The sequence below is a fragment of the Lytechinus pictus genome, chromosome 8 (assembly GCF_037042905.1).
Source record: "Lytechinus pictus isolate F3 Inbred chromosome 8, Lp3.0, whole genome shotgun sequence".
NCBI lineage: Eukaryota > Metazoa > Echinodermata > Echinoidea > Temnopleuroida > Toxopneustidae > Lytechinus > Lytechinus pictus.
This window is the reverse complement of record NC_087252.1, coordinates 29725542-29744606: the sequence shown is the minus strand read 5'-3', so window position 1 is coordinate 29744606 and position 19065 is coordinate 29725542. Positions and strand designations below refer to the sequence as shown.

General features: G+C 40.9%; 1 protein-coding gene across 1 annotated transcript in view; it reads right to left on the bottom strand.

Moving 5' to 3' along the window:
* LOC135154912 (uncharacterized) overlaps nt 1-19065 on the bottom strand; it is a 57322-nt gene that overhangs the window by 15180 nt on the left and 23077 nt on the right. The gene's annotated exons all lie outside the window — the stretch shown is intronic.

Genomic DNA, 19065 nt, shown 5'->3' with positions numbered 1-19065 from the left:
GTGTACATTACATGTAGAATTTAATTTAAATGTTTATGTCATCACGTCAGAATACGTTAAAATATCATAGTTGACTCCAAAAGACGTCATATTCATTTCAATATGCGACGTCAATATGACGTCTATTACTAGTCAGCAATATGTTTCAAAGTCGTCATTCAGACGTCGTAGTTGACTTATAAAGACGTCATAATTACAGCAATATGACGTCTGAAACTGGTCAGGAATAGGTTGCAAAGTTGTCATTAAGACGTCGTAGTTGACTTTTAAAGACGTCATAATTACATCAATATGACGTCTAAAACCGGTTAGGAATAGGTTGCACGGACGTCATTACGACGTCGTAGTCGACTCTCAAAGACGTCATAATCACGTCAATACACGACGTCAAGCTGACCCTTGATACTGGTCAGGAAAACGTTGTAAAAACGTTGCAAAGACGTCATTAAGACGTCGTAGTCAATCTTGGAGACGTCATAATGACGTCAATATACGACGTCATAATGACGTTATTCGCGGGTGCAAGATCCCGTCAATAAGACGTCATGTTACGACGTCAAAATGACGTGACACTCGTCGTTAAACTGACGTAATTATGACGTCATTTTTACCAGTTTCTGCTATCAGGGGTACTACTGCGGTACAATTGAAGTACTTGTAGTACCGCGGTACTACCGCGGTACTACCGTGGTACTTATGCAGTAGTACCGCAGTACAATTGAAGTACTTGTAGAACCGTGGTACTATCGTGGTACTACCGTGGTACTTATGCAGTAGTACCGCAGTACAATTGAAGTACTTGTAGAACCGTGGTACTATCGTGGTACTACCGTGGTACTTCCGTGGTACTTATGCAGTAGTACCGCAGTACAATTGAAGTACTTGTAGAACCGTGGTACTATCGTGGTACTACCGTGGTACTCTTGCAATAGTACCGCGGTACAATTGAAGTACTTGTAGAACCGTGGTACTATCGTGGTACTACCGTGGTACTACCGTGGTACTCCTAATCACTAAATATGGCTCAGAATATGCTTATTATCTGTATCAACATCCATTTTTACTAAATAAACTGGTTTTTAACATTACAAATTGTGATAGCCAACAAATTCCTCATGTATTTCTTGGTTTTTAATTTCTTATGTATTTGTTTGATATTATATTTTTTTTGTTTTTCTTTTTATGGAAAAAATATTGAACATTATTCAACAACTTTTAGCCCCAAATCAAATGATTGCAGTGATGAAAAAGAAAAATAATGAGGGTTTTGACTATTCTTTGAAAAAAAAAACAATTCCCACAGGATTTGTACACAAATTTATATAGGCTAATTAATCTTTACATGCAATATGGACATTGAACAGTAAAATCATGCGATGTAATATGTACGCGATTGTTTGACAATCGTGATCACCTGAAGGACGCATGCGCGTATCTCGAAAAATCACGTGACGCGCGTGCACCTTTTTTATTGGATCGTAGAAAGGCGCGCGCGATCGTCTATTTTTCATTCGAGATCTCAGCTTCACTATGCCGCCACCAGCTTCAGACGAGTTCTTCTGTCTTTTTGAATTTGAAAGCGATGACAGCGTCGAAATTGGACCATTTTCTTGGATATTAGACACGGACAAGGATGTGGATCCTGAAAGCTATGTCGATCAAGCTGTTGAAGTTATGTGGGTCAGTGGCAGCAAAACGGAGAAGTATCGAGCAACAGTGTTGGCTGTAAATAGTAAGTCCGTCCGTAAGTCCGTACGAGAAAAAAGAGCTAGCTGCATCAAGTGGATAGGGCGTACCATCCAATAGAGCTCCCTATTTTCTTCACTTTTTCTTATATTTTCATATTCTTTTCGCATATATGACTTTATTAGTTCATTGTTTTGTCTGGCTCTCGTTTTGGAATAATACAATCACCTTTTTTCTCGCGGATATTCTCATTATTTTCACTCACTGAAAACGCGGGAGTCTCACAGTGAATCTAGACTATACCGTCCCACATATCCATATCCGCGTCAGCTCTAACGTTAGATCTACGTGTACCGCATACATCGTGCAACCGGCTGGCCTGGATCACTCATCCCACTGAGTACAGTCACTGACGTTACATCTGCACCAAGTCTCTGCAACAGTGCAAGCTCAGCTAAAGTCTGCAAAGAGACGTCTACCGGCTATACCCCTCCATCCAGAACTGGTATTGTATAAATACTGTGATCTGTTTCTACATGTAGTACTAGTAGTACATGTTCTGTGCCGTTGGAGTTGCATGTTCTGCTCTGCATGTTGTGTGCTACGTCATCGTAACGTTACTTGTACTGCCTCTGTGTTTGTGACTCTGAGTCTGACCGTTTATGCATGTAACTGTTATTGTGACACCTACTGTGTACTGTGTTGTACTAAAACTACCTTCTGGATCCCACGCTCAATACCAGCTTTAATATACTCACGTTCAATCTGCTTATAGTTATACCCACTGCCAACCCATTGACCTCCACTGTTTTGTCACCCCATTTCTGCTATCCCCATGGCAAGCGCAAGTATTTCGGCAACAAAGCGGACTCGACCTAGAAGAAGTATTCACCACAACATGAAGCATCCTCATCTAGAAATGAAGGACAAAGGCCGCAGGGCTGTAATTGTAGTCAGCTCTAATCTACTGAAAATTCTGAGAAAAGAAATGCCTAAATTCTTTGAAAATCTTTGCAAAGCAAGCAAACTTCTTGCCATTGACACCAATGGAAAAAACAGCATACGTGTGTGTAATAAGCTAGCAATCAACGGGAACCCTGGCCAAAGAACGAAACTCACAGTGTCTGTGCAGGTCGACAGTTGCTCTATTATAGCTACAGGATCCCTATGCCAAGACTTCATGAGATCGTACCTTCCTCAGATCTTAGATACTGTCAAGTCATGTGACCTCACAGTGCACTTGGAAGTAGAACTCCTGAGGCGAATCTGTGTAGAACATGACCAAAAAAAACACAGTACCTCTTGACAAAACACAGCAAGGGAAAGGCCACTCAAGTAATGATCAAACTTCCAGTCAGTGTCCTTGTTCATCATCAGATATGCTTCTTCTCTGTCCAGTATGCCAAACCCATTCATGTAATGGCACAATTTTCTGCTCCTCATGTAGTAGTTGGCTTCACTACTCATGTACGCCAATGAATGATGAAGAAATAGCTACCCACGAGGCTGATGAGTCCCAAACATACATTTGCCATCTATGTTCAGCTCTTCAATCTTTAAATTCCACAAATGAACCAGACGAAGCCCATTCAGACAAAGATAGCACTATATCACTCAATGACGATTGGCCCCCCAGCATCCCTTTTGCTGACTCCCCCCCATCTCCAACCAATACAATTCGTTCAGGAGGCATCCCTGGCGAATCCAGGATCAACATAGATGGGCCTGACGAAAGATCTGCAGATGAACTTCGTGAAACAATGCCCACTCACCAGGAAAGTACCAGCTCTTCACCAACTCCTGTTAAGATCGATAAAGAGTCACAAACTGCCATCGAATTGCCAAAGGGTGACTTAAGTAAACTTGAGAACACAGTCTCAAAACTGACAGCAGATCTACGTACTGCACGCTCTGTCAACAGAACTCTTGAAGGGGAAAATGAAGCCCTTCTTCGCGACCTTCAGGAGATGAAAGCTGCTGTAAACAAGGCCGAAGATGATTTACAGCATGTTCGAAGTCGACTGAGGCGCACCAAAGAATCCTGTGACCATGCTGAACGGGAAAGGCAAAAGTTGGCAAACAAGAACAAAGAAATTCAATTTCAAAACGACAACCTCCTTGCGTTATGTCTTAGATATGACATAGAAGAAGCTTTGGCTGAACAAGACTGGAGACTTGTCCCAGATGGTAACAAGGCTCACCCTGCTTCATCACACATTCAAGGTACTGAGAGCCCCCAGAGTAACAGATTCACTGTTCTCAGAGACGAGCATACCCAAAATGATGTTACCGAAGTTACTGAGCCCTCATCTAGCAATGGGAGGTGGACCAAAGAAGGGGCGAAGCCTAAACTGCCAAATCAAACCGTAAAGCGAGATCAGGTCAAAACGCTGGCCAGCAAGCAAGCAATACACTCTGACCAAAGACACCGTAAAGATCTTAACTCAGGGCCAAGCCCTTCACAACCCTTTAATGGACATAAGATTGGCCTGGCCCACTCCCCAAGGAAAGACAGACGCCATTCTATAGACAACGGACCCCACACTTAATGCCCATCCTGTCGAGGCGCTAGATGCAGAAAGAAAAGGTGAAATCAACATCCCCTCAAAAATGGACTTCGAGACAACTGTGACCGAAGATGATGATGCAGTTCTTCTTGACTCGCCCACCTCTACACCAACCACCACCAGCAGACTGAACCATACATATGCTAATATAGTAAAAACTAATATGCCTGATTCTGTAGGACAAAATATTTCTGCTTCACCAAGAGCGACAGACAATAGTGGACCTCGTACCCAGAATATCCCCAATCCTGCATCTGCACCTTTACCTGATGCTGACAGTGCAGAAAAACGACAAGACCAGGTTTTTCGGCATGGCAGAGCATCCCACGCCACTTACCTAAACATTATGGCAGTCATAACCAGGGCAATGCAGCAATGGCATCATTGGCGGTGTTACAAACCCCCAACATATGGAATCAGACAGGGACACAGTTTCTCATGCAAGCACACCTCCACAACATCTCTTATCACATAAGGCTGCTGAACCTTCACAAACAGCACCTGCTCCCAGCCACCGATCCTCAGTCAAGCTATGCTCCTTCAATGTACGTGGAATAGCTTCGTCTCAGTTCTACTTATATGATCTTCTTTGTACTTGTGACATTATCTGCATACAAGAACACTGGCTACATGAACTCTCTCTTGGTAGGTTAACAGAAATTAGTCAGAATCATTTGGTATTAAGTAAGTCCTCTTGTCGTCCTGCAGAGACTGTAGTCTCTCGCCGTGGCCATGGTGGTCTTGCGATTTTCTATAGCAAGAATTTAGAGCCATATACCTCCATTATTCCAACTACCTCTGAAAGACTTATTGGAATGAAGTTGAAATCTCATGGAAGCCTCAAGGATCTAGTCATCATGAGCGTATACATGCCTACTGGCAACTCCACAGACATGACCACAGAATACATATCTGTACTAGACGAACTGACTCACATCCTACAGTCTTTGAATCCGAAAACAGAGGTCGTCATACTTGGAGATTTTAATGTAGATCTCCTCCGCCCTGCTAAGCATCACAGACTACCAGCCAAGGCCCTAAAAGAGTTCATGGAAGAGCATAACTTCAGTTGTCTGAACACCCTGCTTCATATTCCTGGAGTCTACACTTATTCCAGTGATGATGGATGCACGAAGTCTAACCTCGATCTTGTCTTGGTCAAAACTCCTAGTGAACACTGTTTCAAAGAGTTTCACATCTGCAACGAGGAACCAAAAAACACATCAGATCACCTCCCTGTTGGAGTGACCTACTTTCACACTTGCAGCGACCCCAGCTTAGTAACCCCTCGACATGAGCCCAGTGAAATGCCCTATGGCAAGAAACTGTCGAAACTCAGAGTACATTGGGATAAATTAGATTCTACAAGTACCGAAAGACTTTACACACAACCTCTGGAGGCTCAGTGTAGGAAAATCTGGGCGCAACACAAAGACAAAGCCAGAATTCTACAGCCAGATACTGCAGAACGGCTCCTTGATACAATCTGTAGTGTCATGGTACAGACGTCTACTTCAAACCTACCTCACTCCCTCTCTAGTACTCCAAGGAACAGGAAACCAGAATGGAACAAAGATGTTGACAAGTCGTATGTAAAAATGAAGGTCAATTGGAAGAGTTGGAAAGATCAGGGTCGCCCTCGGAGTAAGGAAAATACGGCTTGGATTTCCTACAAAAAATCAAAGAATATGTTCAGACGGTCACTCCGGCAAAGCAGGCAACAAAGTCGTAACGAGATTATAAAAGAAGTGGAATCTTCAAAGGATGACAACCCCCTTCTCTTCAGCAAACTTGTTAAGCAGCACAGATCCCCCAGCAACATCAGGACAGAAACAGACTCTCTTATTGTCTCCGATAAGAAGCATACAGGACAACAACTCCTTGAAGGATGGGAGCAATACTTCCGTGCTCTTTCCAACCCTGATCCCTGCCCTCCCTGCCAGGTGGATGAGGAAGTAACTCAGGCAGAAGTTTTACTCGAAGGAACTCAACTGCATGTCACATCTTCGCAGCTGAACATCGCCATTGCCCAGCTAAAATCCGGCAAAGCAGGAGGCATAGACCAGATCTCCCCTGAACATGTAAAGTTTTCCGGACCAATCACTCGTCTTGTTCTTGTGCAGATTTACAACTCAATCCTATTCCACTGTCACATACCGTCCAACTTCAAGACCAGCTTAATCCTTCCAATTCATAAAGGAAAGGGGAAATCTCCCACTGATCCTTCGAACTACAGGGGTATATCTCTCACTACTGTGTTCTGCAAGATCTTAGAACTCCTCATTAAGCCAGAATTAGAAGAGGCTCTTCATAAGTCAAACATACCTCATGAGCTTCAAAGTGGATTCCAGGAAGGTCACTCATGTCTACTGGTAGCGGCTACATTGAATCTCATCATCGAAAGCAACAAGAAGCAAACATTCATTGCATATCTGGACGCCGCCAAAGCTTTCGATACAGTTTGGCACAATGGTCTTCTCCTCAAGCTATACAAGGCTGGTGTTCGGGGCAATCTCTGGCTTGTTATAAGGAGATTGTATGAAGATCTTAGCTCTGCTGTGTGGTGGAAAGGCAGAATAAGTGAAAGCTTTCCTGTGAAGCAAGGTGTAAGACAAGGAGGAATTCTTTCCCCCTACTCTATTTGGCCTTCATCGATGGTCTGATCAACAGCCTCCAGTCGTCGGGCCTCGGAGCTTTCACCCAGTCCATATACACAGGCATTCTTGTACTCGCAGATGACGTTGCACTAGTGGCTACCTCCGCAAAAGAACTGAACAGTATGCTTCAACTTGTCTACGACTATTCCTGCAGGTGGCGCTATACCATCAATCCGTCTAAGAGTGCCGTCATCATCACTGGTTCTGGTCCCCAGACCTCAGAGGCATGGCAATTTGGTTCTTGTACCATACCTCTCGTAGACAAGCACCCTCATCTGGGTATCACCCGTTCCTCACACAAACTTGATGCTACTTCCAAGATGATATCTACCGGCAACAAGACTCTCTATGCTCTTACTGGTGTGGGAGCATTCCGTATGGGACTCACCCCCGCAGTCATGGCATCACTCTGGGAGAGATATTGCATACCTAGGATGCTGTATGGTTCAGAGGTCATCCACCTGACGAAGGCAGCCCTAGATCGCCTAGATAGGGCCCAAATATCCCTATTTAAAACCCTACTAGGTCTTCCTCGCTCTACTGCCAATGAATCAGTCCATATCCTCACTGGCCTCCCGGCGGTATCTGATATCGTAGCCATCCAACGCCTCAGACTTCTGGGGAAGCTGGTGAACCTCGACCCCTGCAGGCTAGAGTATCGTCTTCTTCTTCATGTTATGTGCCAGCACCCCAGCTCCAAGACTGTCCAAATGTTCCAATCCCTCATCAACAAGTACGACCTACCCTCCTTCAATGATCTTCTCAACTCCCCTATACAGTACAAACAATGGAAGAGACTCATCTCTACAGCCGTTCTTGACTACAGGGAGGAAGAAACCCAAGCGGCTCTAGCAGCCAAATCCTCACTTCAGCTGCTTAGTCACCTAGACTGCGCCCAGAGGACAACTCTGCTCCCGTCAAAGCTAAACTCTCATAGTCATCGCCAAGCCTTATCCCTGAAGAGTCAACTTCTTTGTGGTGTCTATGCTACCAACACACGTCTCACCAAGATTGGAAGGCGTCATGATAGCACATGCTATTGCAATATCAAGGATGAGACTGTAACCCACCTTATAGGAGAATGCACCCTCTATACGGATGAAAGGAAAAGGTTCCTCACCAACCTTCCTCCCTACCTCCAACATGATCTTGCCATAACTCCTGTGTCACAAGTCGCAGCAGCTGTTACGAACGTTGTACTTCTTGGATTGGACACTAATGGAACTAGTATATCTGTTGCCTCAGCTCCCCAACTTCATTACTACTCTCTTAATTTCTTGCATGAGCTTCATGTTAAACGTTCTCTGTTGGTGAACAACAACTAGACAGTCTGGTGATACACTTTATTCCAATCTCCTCCTGAGCCTTGCTCTTTTGTTTCTATATGTATTTATCAAACCACTTTTTCTGCGTATCCACTGGATCTCGCAGTTCTCCAGGACTGGAGGAAATCAACAGAAGAAGAAGAAGGTGTACCCATGCAACTCAGTCCCATGCATCATGCATGCATTACTATACGATAATTGTGGTCATACATATTTACAATGACGTACATGTCAACGAATAATGTCAAAAATACATATTCTCTGCATAAAATCAAATTGAAAATTATATGATCGGCTGCACAATCTCATAATGAACACATCCTGATGTCATACAATATTTAAGTCTAAAGAATTTAACGTAGGCCTACATATTTTTCTTCAAGTTCAAATCGACTTTCAAATAGATCTAAACCTTCCAAAAAGAAACTGCGTCTGCGAAGCCGAAGACAAACGTGTGCATGGCCATGGGAATGTAACATTGTTGACATGCTCACTCACTGCCACCATTCCTAATCCTATATATTCTTGTCATATGTGTAAAACACCTTGTGTATGTTAGTAGATCTACTTCAGTACTTGTGACTCATTAACCCAGGCATCAAGGACGAGAGCTATTTAAAGCCTAAAGGCTAAAGGCCAAATTGATCATTGTTTTCCTCTACAAATTGGCAACTCGTATTTGTCGTAAATTTTGTTGGCCATTATTCGTTAAAATATCACTACCATCCCACAAATATGCGGGGCTTAGCCTTAGGCACTGATGGGTTAACAGTCAATTGACATGGTCCATTGACTTGTACCACTACCAAGTACCAGTATTACAGTCAATGTACTATTAATTAGATCTATATTGATTCAAATTGTTATTTTGGTAAAAAAAGGTCTACAATTGCACACCCCCCTGGCATTTCAACAAATATTTGGCCGATTGAAATTTGCACAAATTGATGCTCTAACTAATAATGATTGATATGTGACAAAAATTTCAAAGAAATTCGAAGGCGGGAACTCACGATATCGCCTTATCGGTGTCAACATGGCAATGGCTGCGATTGCGATGCCGATGGAGAGTAGTTGTTGCCTCCGATCGTACAACCAATTGTGATGGATCACAAACAATTATAACGCTGCGAGTGTGATAACATTAACAAGACTTTTTACATTTTTTTCTGTTATTTTTTCCCTTATAATTTATATTCATAATGGAAAAAAGTTTATCACATGTTATGATCAGCGTTATTATTGTTTGGGATTGATCACAATTGGTTGTACGATCGGAGGCAACAACTACCGTAAGTAAAGCCCCTTTCACAATTGACGTACGACCTGTTTACGACCACCTGCAACAATTTTTTCTTGTTGTTGCGCGATCGATCCCTTGGTGTCTTGCGAGCACTCGCAGTCGTTGTAGACGATCGCACAAACTCGAGGTGGTCGGAGGTGATCGTGAGTGGTCGCATCTGAACTTTGAACATGTTCAAAATCCAAACGCGATCAAATACGATTGATTCACTCGCAACAAGTCGTACCATCGGTCGGGCGACCATCGTGTTAGTGTTGTTTAACGTTGTACGACTTGGTGCGAGAGGTGGCACAACTAAGTATAGTCGCATTTAGTCGACTGGAGGTCGTACAACACTTGCACATGTGCTGGAGACCTACAGAGACCAGTCTTGCGACTGGGTGCGATAATATAAGACTGTTGCAAGATCGATCGAAATTATGGCTTACAACATTCCACTACCGTTGCATTCGCTTTTATGCGACTGTTCAGCCCCTTTCACAATTGACGTCCGACCAGTTTACGACAGCCTGCAACAGTTTTTTCTTGTTGTTGCACGATCGATCTCTTGGTGTCTTGCGAGCACTCGCAGTCGTTGTAGACGGTCGCACGAACTCGAGGTGGTCGTGACTGGTCACATCTGAACTTTGAACATGTTCAAAATCCGAACGCGATCAAATACGATCGATTCACTCGCATCAGGCCGTACCCGGGGTCGTACCATCGCTCGGGCGATCATCGTGCGAGTGTTGTTCAACGTTGTACGACTTGGTGCGAGAGGTGGCACAACTAAGTAGTCGCATTTACTTGACTGGAGGTCGTACAACACGTGCACATGTGCAAGCGACCTACATGTACATAGACCTGTCTTGCGACTGGTTGCGATAATAATATGGGCCATAAGACTGTTGCAAGACCGATCGCAACGGCTTACAATATTGCACTACCGTTTCATTCGCATGTATGCGACCGTTCCACTCGCAATCCCTCGTGCAACACTCGCATGTGATCGCACGAGCACAATAAGAGCATATGCGACTTACTCGTGCAACGGGGTTTACTGGTTGTTTTTGTTGTACGACAGCTGTTGCAACTGTGAAAGCCTCTGTGCGATCTTATGAGATGACTAGCGATTGATGCCTGTTGCAGCCTGTCGCACGACCAAAAGGTCGCAAATGGTCGTACGTCAATTGTGAAAGGGGCTTAACGGTGTATTAACCGCACCTTTTTCTCGGCGGGACAGAATCAAAAGTCGGGGGTGCGGTTTATACACGGTGACAGGTCTGAGCCAAGCCAATCTCAGCCCGATACCACTACCAGTTTTCAACTCGCGTCGGGTGGCCGAGCGTAGCCGCTTGGGGCAATCCCGTTTAGAGGGGTATGAGCCGCGGGTATAAAAGGGAAGCAACTATGACTACCGGTATCTGCCGTAAATGTCCCTCAAAGTTATATCACGGTAACAAACGCACCTACCTTCATGAAACTGACTTTTTTTAATGGTGTGACTCTGTCTTTGTTGTCATTTTTTAGTCATCGCGGCAAAGTTCAGACGCCAATCGATCGCACAGCGCGGTGCAGCTAGCCGAATAAGACATGCATGTGTAATGTTTATCGCAACGTCAACGTAAGCTTGCGCTTTACCTTTCCGTGGAAGTTATTTTGTTTGACAAATTATTGGTATTATTTGACAATTAATTTCTTTCATTTGCCTTTCCTTCATTTCTCTCTATCATCCATCATCTCAAAATCAATCTTCAATCCCCATCTTCACTCCTTCCGACTTTTTATTTTTAATTATTATTCACTTTATTCCCGCCCAGAGCTCCCATTGAAAATACGGTATACCGGTACTAGCATTTTTTTTCCTATTTTGCTGTCTGTAAGATACCGCCACACACGTACTGAGAACTACCGGTAGCTCAGCTGCTTTTTATGTACCTTATTTTTCCTGTTACCAAGGCAAAAGACTATCGAATTTCACGTCCTCCTATAGGGCTGAATTAATTGCGATTGTTCTCGCACTGGAATGGATAGAATATTTAGATATATATACAGGTGTTGTTATTTTCAGTGATTCATTAAGTGCACTTTTATCTTTACAGAATCGGAAAGACGATCCTATCATTACAGAAATTCTAACTATTAGTACAAGACTCAAATATAAAGGTATAGAGGTATACCTGGAGTGGATCCCTGGTCACTGTGGAATAAAAGGAAATGAAATAGCAGACTCCTGCGCAAAAAAAGCTTTATCAAACAAAATAGAAATTCATAATCAAATAACATTATCAGAAATTATGCAACTTATTTCAAAAAGTTGTAAGATAATTTGGCAAGAAAGATGGAATAAAACTAACTCAGCACTGAAAGAATTGCAACCATCAGTGCTATCCACATATAAATGTAATCTAGGAAGACAGGAAACTGTACTCCATCGTCTCCGTTTTGGAGTCGCTGGTCTTAACCAAGATCTACTAAGATTAGGGATCCATCCAACAGGGTTTTGTGATAGATGTCCTGAGGTAGAAACTGTCAGACATTATCTTTTACATTGTCCAAAATATATAATTGAAAGATCAATGCTCCTTGTAGAATTGAATGAATCACAGCCAGGACAAATAATGGAGTATTTAAAAAAAGATGACCCAGGGATACAGAAAGCATTTTTACGTTTCGTTTCAAGAACGAAACGTTTTAGTAAGGAGTGATGTACTATTTTAATATTGTATTGTCTATAAGAAATATGAATGGATATGCTTGTACAAGTCTAATGTGAAAAGAAGAAAAAATATATATATATACATAATAATGTATGATATAATATATACAATATGATATATTCTGCACATATAACTAACAAAGCCCACAAGTGTTTTCGCCTTGTTGTTGTTGTTGTTTAAAAAAAAGAAACAAATTATTTTAATGTTTAACCCATCTGTAAGCACAGGTACACTAGCGCCCCCTCGTCTATGCATGGGTGACCTAGGCATTTATGTCCGAAAAATCGGCACAATGTACCGTGCTGACCGGTATATGATTGCATCTTTGAAAGGGCAGGGCAAGCGCAACTAGTTGGAACTGAGCTGAAGATAGCGGTTTGTTTTTGGTGAAGTTTTGTTTATATGCCATTTTGACAAGAGTTACTGCAAACTTTTGTACATATCATAATTATCCTCTTTCATATCAGAAGGATACAAAAAAAATATTTTATATATGTATACATCATATTGGTAATAATATTATTATGTGAGAAGTGAGATTTTTTATTAATAATGTCAATGGCGACAATAGTCAAATATGACTAATCGCCACTCAAACCAACATAAGAAGAAGAAGAAGTGATTCAAAGCAGACAAGAAAAACACCTGAACAAAATCGCAAATTTCTCGTATCTTGAACCTTCCCGTATTCCCTTGTCTAAAATTCATGTCAAGACATTGAATGCTAGACAGAATTCTGAAAGCAAAAGTGGGGCTGTGATGCAGGAAATATGATATGAACGATCTTCTCGTATGGGTGAGCCCCCATGTTGATGCTGGTATCGGTACTTGCGGGTCCGGACAGCCCGACCACCGGACAGCCCGACCCTGGACAGCCCGACCCGCTGCCCTGGACAACTCGTCCCGGTCGAGTTGTCCAGGGTTGGCTCTGAATCGGACAACTCGACCACTTGAATTCTTCTTCAACATTTCATGAAATAAAATTTCAAACTTTACTTCAAAAGTATTTTCCCGCATAATCCATGTTTCTACAATACATTCTCGACAGAAAATTTAACATTTCAGTGCATTTTGAGCTATTTTGAAAGAAAATAAAGCGAGTTCCCTTGCAACGAGATTACCGGTATCTTGAAAAATTGATAATCCGATACCGCCGGCGAGCTGTGTTCAAGGTCTGCAGATTTGAGTTGATTTTTCTGTCACTTGACATATTTTAATGGTGAGGGTGTGCTATTTTGTATTTTCATATTCCATTTTCACATTTCTTCTACTTATTTAAAGTTATTGCATTTCACAAAACTGATACTTAATGCAAACTTTTTTAGATAGTTCACCTGGAAAGGACACCTGATGCGGTGCTTCGCCTCGCCGGCCAGCTGGGCGACCGGCTGTGCTGTGATTGTGACTGAGTGTGGCACTCGGCTCAACTAGCTATGCGAGGTCGAACTTACTTATTTTAGTAAATTTTTCCGTCTCTTGACATATTCCAATGGCGAGAGTGTGCTATTTTTGTATTTTCACACTTCTTCCACTTATTAAAATTTTTTTTTTATGTCACTAAGCTGATTATACTATAGGACAGTGCAGTGACTGCGTGGTCGGAATGCGCTTCCCAAAACCATCCTTGACGCCCCTTTTATTTTGGAGGCCTTCAACTAGTTCAGGCCAGGGGGGTGCTTCCAACCAAAATCTAAACCAATTATGGAAATAGATTTGAAAATGTCTCAGTATGTAAGTTATGAAATTTACAATATGGAATAGTTTATTGAAAATAGAAATATATTTTTTATTTCTACCGTAATTGAAAAACTTAACTTTTTTATCAAAATCTAAAACTTGCCTTTCGTTATCGAAAAACATGTGTCTCATTTTTTACCTGTCAGTTTATACTGTCACAACTTTTTTTAATGCAACTTCCATTGGAAACAACGGGTCTTCAGGAGGATACCAGCACTTGGGCTGGTACCAACCACCTACACCCGGGATGAGGAGAAGAGGTTTCATACTCGACATGCGATGGCCTTTTCATTTCTTTCACGAGCAGAAATAATACTGAGTTCCAATGACTTGGGCATCAGAGCGGCAGTCCCTTGATCGATGAGGTAAATACAGCTTCTTAGATACAATAAATCAATTTTTGTGCACTTCATGCAGCATATCGAAAACTTGTATGCAGTGTACCGGACATGTAAAAACATAGCAGACGACGTTTGCAGACCTCGCGATCATCGTATGACTAGTGGTGCGGAATGTTCCATTGCGGCTTTATGGGGGAAATAGCATTACAGAGGGATAAATGTATACACAGATAATGTTTCAGCGTTGATTCGCAATATTTTGAGTCAATTTTCATGAATTATCGTTCTTTGAACATTAAAACATCATTATACAATGAAAGAAATAAGCAAAACTTAATTTTCAGACTTAGCTATGCAGTGGTAAGCTAGGATGCACCCCTCGTATACATAATGGACCCGTCACGAGTGTAGGTTTGCTCTTCGGACATCACTATCACAAAGAAAATCTCCTCTGATTTGATGATAAAAGTGCCCTATTTCCTTATTAACCAATCTCCATGGTTCTTTCATGAGTATTTGCCTTACAATGTGCCCTTTATTGTAATCTGGGCGGAAATTCATGATACCACCACCCACCGATGTGACGACGGAAATAATCCACCCGGGTACTATAAAAATGTCCCCCAAACCCATTATCCCAATACATATTCCTGACTATGGATGGTTTCTAGTGATTTTAATGTAATAAAGTGCCATATTTCCCACCAATTGAATGTAAAAAAAATTATGGTCATCTGATAGAAGAAGTTGTTACCATTCATTTCAGGGGGGCGGAAATTCTATCTGAATCAACGCTTGTCCTTGATACACATTTGTTTGTGAAAAAAGGGTATAATTTAAGGGAATTCTGCGTGTTATAAGGGTGCGCGCGTGCAGCGAGGACCTTCTGTCCGCTAGTTTTCCATATGGCATATCAAAGTTCAATTTTTTTTCTTCTTCAAATTCTTTAAAAGAAAAAAAGGACAATTGAACAATTAATTTACTTATTTTTTCTTTTATACATTGTTTCAATTGAACAAAAATTTAACTTATTTTTTCTTATTTTATTAACAAAAATTCAAAATTGCTTCTTGAAAATGTGAGTAACCACTACATTTTTAGGTTTAGTAGAAGTTGTAACATTCTAAATTAATTTTGGGTATGTAGAGGTTATGCTTAATTCATGTGGAACATTTATGTTATATACATCTTCTAGATGATACCAAGTATCGTTCAAGTGAGTTTGAAGGGGAAGTTCACCCTAACAAAAAAATTATTGTAAAAACAGCAGAAATAGTTGAAAATATTGCCGAAGGTTTGAGGAAAATCCATCAAAGAATTGAAAAGTTATTAGAATTTCAATTATTTGATTTGTGATGTCATATGCAAGCAGCATTTCTACATAATGAATGGTCAAAAATCAGTTGTCATTTTCTCAGAAAATGGTTTTACTATACCTTTTGTATATCAAAAGACAAAACATTTCACACCCAAACATGAAAAGAAAACAAAAATAAGTCATCAGGAACCATTAAAAAAAATTAAATTCATGCACTTTATATTACATAATATATTTGGCAGCTGCTGTTTTATGACGCCACGAATCCAAACTTAAATTGAATAACATTTTTAATCTTCCTCGAACATTCACCAATATTTTTTTATTATTTTTCTGCTATTTTTACAACAAATTTTTCTTCAGAGTGAACTTTCCCTTTAAGATTGAATTAGTTGCAATTAACTTAACTATAATATATTTTAAAAATGTATTTGCTTCTAAATTAAAGGTTGAAATGGTTTGATTTGTTTCAGTAGCAAAAGAGGTGCAGAGCATCAAATAGTTGAAATTACTATATCGTCAATACTTTATTTCTTTATTTCTATCTTTCCAGCTCTTTGAGACCACCTGAATTGCAAACTCTGTATGGTCAGTTTTTGTATGACAAAAAAAAAAGATGAGGGAGGGTTGAAAATCCCTCTAGCTAAGTTAGGGATCATTTAATTGCCATGGAAACCAAATATAATAATGTATAACTGGTTGTATATTCCTGATAGTGCAATTGTTAATGTTAATTTATATTGGCACTAATGTAATTTAAGAGTGTCCTTATTGTTAGCTTTACATAAACACCAAAAGCAGAGGATATTGTTCCCAACTGGAATTGTGATGATAAATAAGACTATGCTATAGTCATATTTATCATCATAATAACATATTTGGTAATGTAATACTATTTGAAATTTTGAACCAGTATTTAATCTATGTGGGATATAATATATTTTATATACACTGAAGTTCAATATGTGTTACTATGTAATTTTACATCTGATCAAGTTTACCTTAATGTTACTTAATAAAACCCACTTAATTCCAAAAAAGTATTTTGAATATTTGGTTCTTTCACTATTGTGTATCCTTTTTCTCGCTGAATATTTACCTTTTAATGAGAGCTGTGGTGACAGGTTACATGACATTTGCTCTGGCAACAATTGCTCGGCTGTAAATTCCACACCGTAATCTTATGAACAGCTTCAACCAGTAAGGCCTAAACCTAACCTAAAACTCTATTGCAACCCTAAAACCCCTATCTTAAGGGGCTTTCACAATTGCTTGTGCGATCGTTTGCGATTACTTGGTCACAATATATGTTGCACAGAATTGCAACAATGAACGGTCGTAAGCAGTCGCACCACCAATTGTGAAAGGGACAAAATTAAGCCCGGGGCGATTGTCGCAGGAGCAAATGTTGTGTCACATGGTAATCAGATGGAGATAATTGGAGAGATGAAGAGGAGGGAGGATGGAGATGATGAAAGGTGGGATGGCCATGATGAGGAGTGATGGAGTTGATGAGAGGGGTGTGGATGATGAGTGGGTGGAGATGATGAGAAGACGGATGGGGATGATGTTGGGAGGGATGGAGATGATAAGGTTTAGAGATGAGGATGGAGATGGTGAGGAGTGGTGGAGATGATGAGATGAATGGAGATGATGTGGAAGGGTTGACATGAGTTGGGGTGGAGATGAGAGGAGGGATTGAGATGAAACAGGGATGGAGATGCAAAAATGGTTGATGATTTTCTTAAAATTTGGTCTGCAGGACTATCCCCATAACATATTTATCTTGGTGCCCCCTACAAAAGTTCAAGGCCCCCCGTGCCCCCAAAGCTGAATAAAACCAGCTACGCCACTGATGAGATCGAGTCAAATTGCCTTCGGGATTGCATCATTTCCAAGAGGTTCTCAATAATATTCCTGAGATGATGAAAAGGGTGTTGGTGGCGATGATGTTTGTGATGATGATAATGATGAACATTGCATGGTGATGACGGTGACAATGATGTTGGTGATGATGGTGATTATAGTGGTGATACGATGATAATGATGACAATAATGATGGATGATGTTGTGATGATGATGGTGGTGATGGCAATGATTGTGATTGTGGCGATGATGGTGATGTGATGATGAAGATAATGGTGATGCTTCTGATGGCGATTATGAGGGTGATGATAGTGCTGATGGCGATGATGATAAGGACTGGATGAGAATGATGCTGGTAGTGATGTTGGTGTGATGATGATGGTGGTGATGGCAATGATTGTGATATTGATGGTGGCGATGATAGAGACGATGATGTTGAATGGTAATGTGATGATGGTGATTAAGATAATGATGGCAATGATGATAGCGATAGTGATTATGGTGATGATAATAATGGCGATGAATATAGCGATAGCGATGATAATTAAGATAATGGTGATGATAATGATGGCGATAGTGATTATAGAGATGATGATGATGGTGGTGATGGCACTGATTGTGACGATCGTGATGGTGACGATGATAGAGATGATGTTGGTGGTGATGTTTCTAAAAGGGATGGTCCGGGCTGAAAATATTTATATCTTAATACATAGAGTACTGGATAACAAAATTATTGAAGTTTAAAGTTTAGCAATATTTTGTGAAAACAGTCATGAATATTCATTAGGTGGGCTGATGATGTCACATCCCACTTTCCGTTTTCTTATGTTATTACTTAAAATCATTTTTTCATTATTTCATTATGTCTCCCTTATAATGTAATAAGTTGCAGCAATAAATTTCTAGTTCTTGGAGGAAAAAAAATTGAATAAACCTTACTTCATATAATAAAATACAAAAGAACAAGTGGGGATGTGACATCATCAGCCCACTTAATGAATATGCATGACGACTGTTTTCACAAAATATTGCTAAACTTTAAACTTCAATAACTTTGTTATCCGATTTTGATGAAATTTTCGGCATTTTGCTCTGTGAATTCTACTCTATTTATCAAGCTATAATTATTTTCAACTCGGACCATCCGTTTAAGATCATTCTTTCATTTCCATCCCCTCATCTCGATTCCTCTAATCTCCATCGCCTCCTCAACTCTACTCTCATCTTCATCTCTATCCCTCTCATCTCCATCCTTCCTCTCATAATTTCCATCCCTCTCATCATCTGTTCCTCTCATCTCCGTCCTTTCATCTCCATGCCTCCTCTCATCATCTCTATCCCTCTCATCTCCATCCTTCCTCTCATAATTTCCATCCCTCTCATCATCTGTTCCTCTCATCTCCGTCCTTTCATCTCCATGCCTCCTCTCATCATCTCTATCCCTCTCATCTCCATCCTTCCTCTCATAATTTTCATCCCTCTCTATTCCTCTCATCTCCATCCTTCCTCTCATAATTTCCATCCCTCTCATCTATTCCTCTCATCTCCATCCTTCCTTTCATC